Source organism: Pteropus vampyrus, unplaced genomic scaffold, assembly GCF_000151845.1.
Source record: "Pteropus vampyrus isolate Shadow unplaced genomic scaffold, Pvam_2.0 Scaffold10, whole genome shotgun sequence".
NCBI lineage: Eukaryota > Metazoa > Chordata > Mammalia > Chiroptera > Pteropodidae > Pteropus > Pteropus vampyrus.
The window spans coordinates 9307281-9320829 of NW_011888791.1; the positions used below are offsets into that span (position 1 = coordinate 9307281).

Consider the following 13549-nt stretch of genomic DNA (forward strand, 5'->3'; position numbering starts at 1 on the left):
TTTACTAGACTCATCAGTAGACTTGATAAAAAAGATGAAAGACATGGTGAACTTGCAGATATTTCAATAGAAATTACCCAAATTGAAAAACAAAGAGAAAATAGAGTGGGGAGAAAAAAGAAATTATCTAAGAGCTGTGGTAAATATCAAATTATTTTAACACACACTATAAACATAAGCACTTTATATTTTTATAATACATATACCACACCATTCATCATTAAATTTATTTTGCCCTTTTCTGTTTATTTAAAAAAAAAATAAATAGCACATTTGAGTGTTTATCACAATGTATGTTCAGTTTGAAAAATGAATCTCTCCCTAAATATTCTTAGTTTGACATCTACTTATGCATATTTATGAATGAGGCTAAATATGAAGAAGCAACTAGTTTCAGTATTAGCTCTGAGAGTATTATATTATAGCTTGAAATATAAAGTAAATACATATAAGTATATTCATAAATAAATGATTGAATAAGTAAATTAATGGGGATGAAGAGACATACATTTATTACGAAAAAATTCTAAAATACATATGTAGATGCACTGTCCTCTTGGAGGGGGAGTCCACCTCCCTTTCTTTTAGTGTGGTCTAGACATGATGACTCAACTCCAAATAACAGTTTATGGAAGAAAAAAATACTAACTTGACAGTAAATACTTGGAAAACATAATTTTAGCCAAGTAATCAATATTATTATTATCACCAGTAATGTCATTTTGGTATTACGTACTCATTATTATATGATGAGAAAGGCTCTTATGAAATATTCTCTGAAACCTATAACTCAACTCTAGTCATGAGAAAAGTATCAGACAAATCTAACTTGAGGAACATTTTATGAAATATATAGCCAGAACTCTTCAAGACAACCAAAGTCATGTGTGAAACAATTACAAACTAGAACAAACTAAGGAGACATAACAACTAAATGGGTGTGCTATCCTGAATTGGACAGGAACCAGAAAAACAAAAAATAAAAAACAAAAAACAAAAACATCAGTAAACAATACGAAATTCAAATAAAATCTGGAGTTTAGTTAATAGATTTTAGTTTTCATAAGTGTATATGAAAATCTAAGATATAACAAAAGGAGAAATTGACTAAGGAGTGGTATGGTCTGAATGTGTACCCTGGAAACTCATCTGTTGAAATTCTAAGCCCTAAAGGGGATGGTTTTAGAAAGTGGGCCTTGGGGAGGTGCTTAGGCCATGAGGGTGAAACTCATGAATGTTTTTAATGCTCTTGGAAACTCTTTTCCAGAGAGACCTCATAGAACATCCTATACTCTTCCATGGTGGGAGGACACAGGAGGAAGATGCCACCTATAAACCAGAAATTAGGCTCTCGCTAGTCACTACAGTGAATCTGCCAGCACCATGGTCTTGGACTTTTCAGTCTCCAGACCTGTGAGAAATAAATTACTGTTGTTTATAAAGTAAAATTTTTGTTGTTTATTATAGCAGCCCAAAGGCAGTAAGGCAAAGGTTATATGGAAAGTCTGTGTTATTTTTAACACTTTTTTTGTAAATATAAATTTATTTTAAAATAAAAAGGTTATTAAAAATAATCTGGATATTTTAATTGTTCTCATGAAATAATCGATCAAAAAAACATGAATCATCAATATGTGGTTCAATTCCATTTATAGAGGATTTTTAATGCCAGCCTAGGTAGATTAAATTTTATGTTGTGAATAGCCAAACAAATCAAAACAATTTTTTGACAATATTATTTTTGCTGGAGTTTTGAATGGAAAACAACTTTGGAGACCAGGTGTTAAGTTTTGAGGGTATTAGTATGGTGTTACTTCTAAGTATGAATTAATAATAGACTATAAAATGGTGATGGTGGTGATGGGAATGAAAAAGGATAAATCAGATACAAATGAGGAGGAAGCACTATAAAAACTTTGTGACATATTACAATATTCTGATAATTTACATTATCTGATAATATAATTCTTTATGTTTCTAAGAATTAACAGAAATTAGCAGGAAACAGGGCTTTCTGATAACATAATTTTAGTAAATTTATCACTATGGGGCAAATGAAACTACTATATTAAACTTATTTTTTCCTTAATATATATTATTTACATGCCACCTGAGAACTAAGACACTAATCAAAACATTACACTTTATGCTCAATAATAAAAAGAGACTATTACTAGAACCGTGCACTGAAATGAAATGGTATCACATAAAATTGAGGTGGTGGTGGTGGTTTGGTTGTTTGGGAATTATTTTTTTAGTAACAATACTTTTTTTTCACTTTCTTTTTCTCTTTTACATACCAAAATTCTTCATTGAAATTACATGATGTACCCACTAATTGTTGTTTTAGAATAATAACATCGATTTTAAGTAATTTATAATCTGTAATTAAGATAAGAAAAGTGTATATGGAAAAGCTGAAATCGTATCTATTTTTTAAATTATATAACTTAAAAAATAATTAACAAAAGAATAAATGAATGTTGAGATAATTCAAAAATAAAAAACATTTTTTTATTAAACAGAGGTGAAAATAATGCTTTCAGGATAGTAATTGATTGAAATTCCAAAGACATAGTCTGCAGTTAAAATTATATAATGACATGAAAGAAAAATAAATTTGAATAACTTCAATTTTTTACCTGCATTTTACTAAGGATCGATGAAGACTAGTAGAAGATATAAACGACAAGATATTTAGGAAAAAAAAAATAAAAACAAAAATTGGAGTTATTTTAATAGTTTTCCTTCAATATCATCACGGTACTTCTTACTGAACAATTGATTCTAACCTTATTTTTGTAAGTTTATGTATTTGTCCATGGCATGTTCTGTTTACTTTTTCATTATTAAAGGAATAAATAAATAGGCAGATGGACAAGATGTCTAATTATTTCCCAAAATGATTACACTTATATTTAATATTGTAAAATATGCTGTATTTGAAGGCAATGGTTTGATCCCATTTTAGTAATTTTAAAGCTGATTTATTTTCTTATAAAACTGTTACTTGCATATAGTATATATGCTTGATTTATCTGTTGTTATAGTACATCTGGAGAAATGAGCTACATTTTTAATGATAAGGAGTTCCCTAAAGCTTTATAGTTTCTATTTTCTTGAGACATTTCCAAAAAGCTGTTCAGAAAAAAAAAAAAAAATCACGTTGCTATTAAGACACAATAAAAACACTTTATTCTCAGAAAACTGAAGAGTATTAAGTGGGAGTTTGGGGTTTGAAATTATTCTTAGCTTTTCTGGAATAAATGGGGACTTTTTTTTAAATAGATTATTAATTCTCAGGCTATCTTGGAAATTGGAGTCACTGCCATAAAAAAGTATTATGGCAAATTATATAAATTTTTTTCAAGTTTATTTCAAGTACTGACATTTCAGAAATGCCTTTCCGAAAGTGAATTAATTAAATGTTTTTCCAACTATAGTTCTGAGAAATACCCAAAGCTCTTTAGTATTTAGGTTAATGGTAGTTATATGTTTGTAGCAATGCTCCTCTTAAGACAAATAAAATATCTAGTTCCATTGGTCTTCAAACACTACTGTTACAGTAGTAGATAGAGAGAATACTTGGTGGTCTACACATGATGGGTGTGTGTGCGTATGTGTAAAATAGCTTAAAAAGAAACACTCATAGATTCTTTTTAAATAACATTTTAACAATAATGAAAATTGAAGACAAATGATATTTTATTCATTCCGATAATATGTAAGAGATACAAAAAAACAGAAAAAGCATTAAAAAATGTTATATGATTTTATCTTACATCGATTCTCTATATTGAAATAAACTCTATAAAGTAAAATCTAAGGTAAAATACAAACATTGTTTTAGACATTTGGTCTGCTATCACAAAATACCATAGACTTGTAGTTTATAAACAACAGAGATTAATTTATCACAGTTCTGGAACGCTGAGGTAAGGGTGCCAGTGTGGTTGGGTTCTGGTGAGAGTCATCTCTTCCCAGTTGCAGGCTGCCAGCTTTACATTGTGTCTTCATATGGCAGGAAGAGAAGAAAACCCTCTCCTCACTATTGTAAGAGCTCTAATCCCATTCATGAGAGCTCCACCTTCAAGACTTTATTTAACCCTAATTAATTCTCAAAGATCTTACCTACTAATACCATCACATTGGAGAGTAGAGTTTCAACATATGAATTTGGGGGAGACCTAAATATTCAGTTCATCAGAATTATTAAAACTAAATTTTACCAAAATATCATCCATCACTTTACATGATTTAAATTTTCGATGATAATGGTGACATATTAAAGATAAAGTAGTTTTCTGTTTATAATTACATGAGATTTTCAAAACACAGTACAAGATCTGACATAAAATAGCTGCACCCGTGATGTCCATATCCTTGTGGACATTTCTGATTCCTTTAACTTTTGATATTCTTGAGTCAGAACTAACAATGGAACTGATCTCTCCTACATATTTAGTCTCATTCTCAAATGATAATTGACATAAATGCATTTTGAAAAATATAAAAAACAACGCACATTGTATTGATAAATAATCAAGGTATTCAATTATTTTCCACATAAAGAGAAAGGAGCAAAAAGATTATTTGAGTAATGAGTAGTCTGTGATACATATTACACAAGCAGAAAAGAAACATTTTTTTACATAAATTTTTCCATAAATCATAATAAGGTTTTCCAGATAATCTAAAAATATGTATTCTGTGGTAAAGGAGTTAATTAAAGCAATTTTCTATTTTAATTATTGTAATTAGAAAAAATAAATCATCATGTGTTAAAGAAAATATGTTAATTGTTTTTATAATTGTCCATAAATGTAGAGACCAAATTCTTCATGTTTCGTTGAAAGGGCAAGCATAGCATTTGGAATTATACATATATTCATTCAAATATCTATTCTACTTTATGACCTTGAAGATATTACTTTATTTTTTTAATTTATTGATATTTTTAATTACAGTCAACATGTAATATTATATAATTTTCAATTGTAAAAGATAGTAATTAGACCTTTATATAACTTATGAAATGGTTACCCCAATAAATCTAGTACCTATCTGACACCATATGTAGTTATTGACTATATTCTCTATGCTATACTTTACATCCTCATGACTATTTTTTAACTACCAATTGCATTTCTTAATCCTTTCTTTTTCCACCTTCAACCCCCCTTGCATATGGCAACCATCAAATGTTCTCTATATCTATGAGTTTGTTTCTGTTTTCTTTGTTTATTTATTTTCTTTTTTAGATTCCACATATAAATAAAATCATACAGTATTTGTCTTTCTCTGTCTTATTTCAGTTAGCATAATTCCCTCTAGATCCATCCATGTTGTTGCAGATGATAAGATTTCATTCTTTGTATGGCTGAGTAATATTCCATTGTATATCTGTACCACTTCTTTATTCATTCATCTATTGATGGACACTTAGGTTACTACTTCATTTGGCTATTGTAAATAATGCTGCAATGAACATATGGATTTGCATGTCTCTTGGAATTAGCGTTTTTTTTTTTTCCAAGTAAATACTCAGAAGTGGGATAACTGGGTTCTTATTTGTCTCTTGTTATAGTCTTTGTTTTAAAGTCTATTTTATCTGGTATAAGTGCCATTACTCCATATTTTGTTTTTCTGTTTCTATGAAATGTTTTCATGAAATATCTTTTTGCGTCCTTTTATTTTCAGGCCGTGTGTGTCTTTTGATCTAAAGTGAATCTCTCATAGCAGCATATGTAAGGGTCTTGTTTTCTTACCATTCATCCACCCTATGTCTTTTTATTGGAGGATCTAATCTATTTATATTTAAAGTAATTGTTGATAGATATGTAGTGACTGCCATTTTATTCTTCATATTTTTAATACTTTTTTATTCTTCTTAAAGAAGTCCTTTTAACATTTATTTTAATACTGGTTTGGTGTTGATGATTTCTTTAGCTTTTTTTTTTTTTTTTTTTTTTGACTGGAGAACTCTATTTGTCTTCTAATTCTAAATGATAGCTTTGCTGGGTAGAGTAATCTTGGTTGTAGTTCCTTCCTTTTCTTCACTTTGAATGTTTTGTGCGAATCCCTTCTGGCTTGGAGTTTCCGTTGAGAAATCAGTTGACAGTCTTATGAGAGCTCCCTTGTAGGTAAATGCTCTTCTCTCTATGCTTTTAAGATTCTCTCTTTGTCTTCAACTTTTGGCATTTAACAATGATATGTCTTGGTGTGGGCTTCTTTGAGTTCATCGCATTTGGAACTTCCTGCACTTCCTGGACATGTATGTTTATTTCCTTCACCATGTTAGGAAAGTTTTTTGTTGTTATTTCTTCAAATAGGTTTTAAATTTCTTGCTCTCTCTCTCTCTTTCCTTCTGGTACCCTTATGATGCAAACATTCATATGCTTGATATTGTCCAAGAGGCTCCTTAAACTATCTTAATTTTTTTGGATTCTTTTTTGTTGTTGCTGTTCTGATTGGTCAGAGCAATATGAATCTTGAAATGTGTGTGAAACTACAAGAAGCCACATGGGATATAAAAATGTAAGGTACTATATCAAAGTCATTGTGAATTGCTAGAAAAAATTATTAAAGGCTATAAATTAATCTGAGACTTCAGTGCCTCCAAAATTTAATATCAACTAGCCTTATTAATTATTAAAATAATTCTAGGTATTATACAGCAAAGAATATAGAAGAAATGGACACATTTGATTTTGTGTAATGAACAGAATAGGTATCCTTAAAAGTTTATTTTGAGTAGAAATAACTGGTTATAAACTATCTACCCAATTTAATTGATACTATGTTGATATTATAGTAACAATTATATCGATTCACTATTTCTCTGCTTCTAGGACATATGACAAAGTTTGAAAGATTACTATGTTTTCCTTCTACTCTCTCAGTAATTCCCTCATGTCAGCTCCTCTTACATTGAATATTCCTTTAATATCTTTATTAATATCTTGAATTTGTTTAAAGATTTAAATTACTGTTTACATTGGTAATAATTATGAAACTAAATTTTTGTACAAGGATATTTCTGTGTGTGTGTATGTGTGTGTGTTTGTGTGTGTGTGTGTGTGTGTGTGTGTGTGTGTGTGTGTGTGTGTTAAGAATTCAGATGGGAAATAGGGGAAGAAAGAGATATTGAATTATTTTAAATGCTTCTGATATCTTTTTATTGCCATTAATCCTAGAAAGAAAAGAGGTAGACTTTCTTGCCTTTTTTGAGTGAAATTTATGCCATTTAGAGAAAATTATGTGAACTAGTATATGACCTTAAATGTTTATTCAAGTTAACTCTATAATGTATTTTAACATAAAATTCTAGGATTTTATGTAATAAAAATGAATCAAAATATCTCAAAAATATAGTTTTAAGAAGTATGATATATAAATATGCATACACATATATAACTAAATAACTATATATAAACTATATATAAACTAGGTATATTAGTTAGACAATAGAATAGTTTGATACACATTTAATTGGATTTTCTATAATAAAAAGGAAATGCTGATTGCTGTCTTTTTTTTAGCCTTTGATGCATTATCTTAAAATATTACATAGAAAGATCATATGTATGCACGTGCTCATTTATTCCTAGTGCATTTGTAGTCTAAGTTGAAACAACAGCAAGATTTCTAAAAATTCACATAGCTTTGGCTGTCTGCCAAAGTTCATAGCCTGAATTCAAATTAGTTCATTGCTGAAATTCAAATCAAAATAAAATGTCAGGGTTTTCTTTTAAATATAATTATCACAGATGTTTACAAATTTTCAAAACAAATTCAGTCAATGCAATAATGCAAATACATATCATTGCTATTATTGTTTCAAGTAAATATCAAACTATAATAAATAAATATGGAGTTGTAAACTGATGTTCTTTTTTACAAAATGCATACATAATTCATTCAACATATATGTTACTAAGATAACATTATCTAAAATCATAGATAATTAAACATTGCCTTCTATGATGAATTAAATCAACCTAAATCAGTTTTTAAACAACCAAAAGTAGAAATTTATTTTGAAGACGCAGCAAATAAAAATTTGAAAATTACATATCTCAACATTACTTAATCTAATCAGACACCTTTTATTCATCTGAAATAATTTTACACTATTAGTAACATTTGATTATCTGATTAATTCACTTAATAAAGTTTATAAAATTTGATTAACAAAATAGTTTGTAAAGTCATTGCCTACAAATCACTTACAATCATTTTGCACATTATAAAATACTGATTAATAAAAATTTTTTTCTAAATTTTTTTTATAAATTTTCCAATATTTCAAAATTTTCAGCATTTAATGTACTTATTTATTACCACATAATTCAACTTCTCTATTAGTCAGAGTTCTTTAGAGAAACAGAATCAATAAGATGTATAAGGAGCTAGCTCACATGTTGGTAGAAATTTGGCATGTCCAAAATCATTTAGGGTTAGCTGGCAGTCTGGAGACTCTGAAAACTGTTGCATTTTGAGTTCAAAGGCAGTCTTCTGTAGAAGCAGGAAGAAGGAATGTTGTCTAAAGGCAGACTATGCAGACTATGAAGATGAAGTCTAAAGGCAGACTATGCAGAATTTCCTCTTCCTTGGAGGAGAACATCTTTTTGTTCTATTCAGGCCTTCAACTGATTGGATGAAGTCCACCCCATTTAGAGACCAATATGTGTTCATCAAAGTCCATCAATTTAAATAAAATCTCATTTAAACACCTTAACAGGAACATCCAGAACAATGTTTGACAAAATACCTGGCACTGTGGTCCAGATAAGTGGATACATAAAATTAACTATCCCAATTCACTCCTTATTTTGGTAACTGGTCATGTAGTCATAGGTGGTATTTATATTATCTTCCTCTATTCATTCCATATCATCTTTGCCTTCAGCAAGAATCTTATGGTTCTTTACCTGGTGGAGTGACTCAAATCTTTATTTCTGAATAAAGATCTGAGCTATTAGTAGTCTTGCCTGGTTTGGGTTTTCATTATTTTCCATTGACTTTTATTACAGGTCTTGGTAATACTAAGAGATGACCTTGAGAATATCCTATATTCTAAATACATTCTTTCATTCTTCCGCTGTGGAGTAGTAGTCCAATTTCTCCTTGGTAGACAGTAGAAGTCATCCCAGCCAGCACGGTAATTCTTTTTTGTGGCTAGGTGGTGGTCTTAACTTCTAATTCAATGGAATCATTATTGTTTTGTGTCTCCTGGTATGTGTTGCTCCCTTTGGAACTAAGACCTCTAGGTGAACAGAGCCTAGAGACTGGGAACAGAAAGCAAAATTTTTGCTAGTGGGTAAAGTAAGATTTTACTATTGTGAGGGGTAATAGTGTGTGGTGCTACTACCATGTCCACCCCTTTATTTTCAGACCTATGAATCCTAACTTCTGTTCAGATGGCTGGGATACCATGAGTCACACCCATGATCTCTTTATCAAATTATTTTCCAGTCATACTCAGAATTCTCTCCAGAACATGCTTTTTTTTTTTTTTTTTGCAATATTGATAGGTTGAGAATTTCCCCAAAGTTCAAATTCTGGTTCCCTTTTTGCTTAATAACGCCTTAAATTTATCTTTCTCTTCTCTCATTTTACTACAATAGGTAAGGGGAAATCAGGCAGAACTTCTTATGTTTTTCATACTACATAAATCCAAACTTTTAGGAACCAACACATAACATTTTATAATTTGAATACAATTCAGACTCTATAAATTATATAAATACAATTTAAACTCTACGAATGATTTGAATACTACATAGACTCTCTGAATGATGAAATTTGATGAACTGCAATTATTATTATTATTATTGAAGGTATCACAATTTTAAGAAAACCTTTATACATTCTTTTAGAATTGAAATGTCCTTAGACACATGATTACTTTTTTCACAAATCATAGTTGACTTAAAACAATTATGTGACTTAATGGTTATTAGATGTAATTAGTTAAGAATATGTATTTTTATATATTATAATTATATTCATAGTAATTATCTTTGGGGATTAAGGAGCAATGTAATTATTTATGCTGAATATAATAATTTTATTTTCTCTTCTGAAAAATAGATGAAAAACTAACATTTAACTCACGCTAAGCTTCTTTTATCTTCCATAGTTTCATGATATTAAAGTATACTTTATTTGTTTAACCTGGTGTATGTGCTGAGTGAAAATAATATGGCCATCAGTAGATGTTAGCCCATAAGCCATTTAACAACATAAGCCATATGACTTTTATTTAGTTGTCAATAAGTAAAATTTTGTCCATGGATTAGAAGTATTAATATTGTTAAAATATTCATACTATTTAAAGCAATCAATGGATTCAGTGCAATCTCTATCAAAATTCCAATGACATTTTTCACAGAAATAAAAAAAAAACAATCCTAAAATTTGTATGGACCACAAAGTATCCAAATAATCAAAGCAGTCTTGAAAAAGAACGAAACTAGAGGCATATACTTTCTAATTTCAAACCATATTACAAAGCTATAATAATGAAAACTGTGTAATAAAAAGACACACAAATCAATGGAACAAAATAGAGACCCTAGAAATTAACCCACATATATATGGTCAATTAATTTACAACAAAGGCACAAAGAATATGCAATGGCAAAAGGATAGCTTCTTCAATAAATAGTGTTGGGAAAACTTGGCTAGCCATATAAAAAAGAGTAAAACTGGACCATTCTCTTTCACCATACACAAAAATTAAATCAAAATCAATTAAAAACTTAATGTAAACTTGAAACTATAAAATACGTAGAAGAAAATATGAGGTAAGTTTCTTGACATGGATCTTGGCAATAATTTTTTTTTTTTTTGATTTGATACTAAAAGCAAGGCAATAAAAGCAAAAATAAACAAGTGGGACTACATCAAATATTTTCTGTACAGTGAAGAAAACCACCCACAAAGTAAAAATGAAACCTATAGAATGGAAGAAAATATTGCAAATTATATACATATTAGGAGTTAATACACAAAATATATATAAAATCTCATACAACTTAATTGAAAAGAAACAAGCAAACAAACAATCCTATTAAAAATTGGGTAAAGGATCTGAATAAACATTTTTTCCAAAGAAGACATACAAACGGTCAACAATGACATGAAAAGGTATTCAACTTCATTAATCATCATGAAAATACAAATCAAAATCATAAACTATAACCTCATACCTTTTAGAATAGCTATTATCAAAAGGGCAAGAAATAACAAGTGTTGGCAAAGATATGAGGGAAAAAGAACCTTTGTTCACTGTTGGTAGGCAGGTGCAATAAAAGGAATTAAGCTACAAATATGATAGCTATTTCAAACCATTGACATATTTCATAGAAATGGTGGTTTCCAAGGAAACTACTAAAATAATGTTATCTGGAGAATTGTCTCTCTTTAAAATTCATTTGTTGACGCCTGAACTCCCAGTACTTCAGAATATGACCATTTCGAGACCAGCCTTTTAAAGAGGTTTGTTAGTAAAATGAGGCAATTAAGGTGGTCCCCACTCTAATCTGACTACTATTCTTATAAGATGACTTTTGGACACAAAGAGAGAAACGAGTTGTGATGAAGTGAATGTTTATACCCTCCAAATTGATACGATGAAACTCTAATCCTAATGTAATATTTGAGGATGGAGTCTTTGGGAAGTTATTTGGGTTAGACGAGAACATGTAGGTGGAGTTCTGGTCCGATAGGATAAGATTCCATTCTTTCATAAGAAGAGATACCAGTGCTCCCTTCTGCAGTACATGTACTAAAATTATAATAATACAGAGAAGATTAGCATGGCCAATGTGCAAAAATGACATGTGGATTCATGAAACATGAAGGAGAAGAAGAAGAAGTAGAAGGAGAGGAGGAAGAGGAAGGAGGAGGAGGAGGAGGAAGAGGAGAAGAGGAGAAGGAGAGGGAAGAGGTGGAGGAAGAGACAATAGAGAACTTATATTCTATCTCCAGCATGTGAGGACAGAAAGAAGCAACTGTCTGCAAGCCAAGAAGAGAGGTCTCACCAGAAACTGAATGAGCTAGCACTTTGATCTTGGACTTCCCAGCCTCCCTGTGAGAAAATATTATTTTTGTTGTTTAAGCCACACAGTCTGTAGTATTTTGTTATAGCAGCCATAGCAAAATAATGAAAACAATATTTTCAATGCAATAGACTTGTATAATAAGATAATTAATAAACACTAGTCAATGCATGGAGTAAAATTGAATAAATAAAATTGTACCTTAAATTAAATTTTACATAAAAATTTAAATGTTGGGTGTATGTGTAGGATCCACTTAAAACAAATTGCATGTAACAGCATCTTTTGTCTTTTAAATGTTTTACGTGTTTAAATGTTTATAGACAGCATGCTCATCTTTACGAAACCTAAAATTGTGGACTCACAATAATTTCTCTAAGAAACAATTAATAAATGAAGTAAAGTGATCACATAGTATTTTTCAATGTAAAAGGATTGAAGGAGGTCTTATATTTAAGACATCAGAACAAATTGTAAATGATTACATTTACTTAAAGATTTTGAGAATTTATAATTTACCTATTGAATAGACAACATGCATTGCTGTTGTCCCCAGGCTAGAGTGGTCAAAAATAAATCCTGTTTGATATATTTTTTCATGTTTACTACAACCAGCACTGTATGTTAAAGGTGAATAAAATCTGTCATTTATAATAGTAAAGGCAATAGAAATACTTTTTTGAAAAGTCCCACTTTGGTCATTTGAAAACAGAAATGTCTGTGTTATGAGATTCATATTTAAACTAAATCAAAATAGCATCAATAAAGAATTTTAGTTTTAATCTATTGATTTGCTTTTATGTTAGTACCTTTATGGGTTACAATGTGAATTATAAAAGAAAAATAGGTTGATAAAACTCTACTAATCATAAGGAAAAAAAGTGCCTATCTACTTCAAAATACACAGCAATGGAATAATGACTATTACCATGGAAGAAATAATAATTTAACAGTGACTTTATACAAATTAACGAGGTATAATTATGCAACTTACAATTTTGGTACATATATAATCAAAACATTTTGAAAATGAAGAATTGACCAAAAAATATTGTAAATATTAGAAGATTTAAAGACAGAGGTTGTGTTTTTCATTCTTATTTTATTGAAATTTGAGATTTTGGAAAAAATGGCAATGTGTAAATGAACAGTTGTTTAATTAGATGGTGAGGATGAAAAGGATTTAGTATTCTGTGCTTTGGCTTGAAATGTCAAAATGATAAAATCCTAAAATTCTGGGATACATGGCAGAGTGAGAGACATCTGCAGATCTCTCCCCTTGAAACAACAATAAGCTAAACAGATAAAACTCAACTAAAAATACCCAAACTGCACACCAGCATGTCTCAGCATGAGATCTGCACATAAGAGCTACCACGGGTCAGAACCCTGGTGTTGGATGGTGGACTGGGAGAAACAAAGAAGCTGCCTCTCACAGCCATTGGAGCTCCCTGCAGGAGGAGGGGAGAGGTGAAGGTGAG

At 29.9% G+C, this 13549-nt stretch overlaps 1 non-coding gene across 1 annotated transcript; it reads left to right on the plus strand.

The window, feature by feature from the left end:
* The first annotated feature begins 11770 nt into the window (after positions 1-11770).
* LOC111731050 lies at positions 11771-11877 on the plus strand. The gene has a single exon (XR_002776932.1). It is a non-coding gene; the product is annotated as a U6 spliceosomal RNA (small nuclear RNA).
* Positions 11878-13549: the final 1672 nt, after the last annotated feature.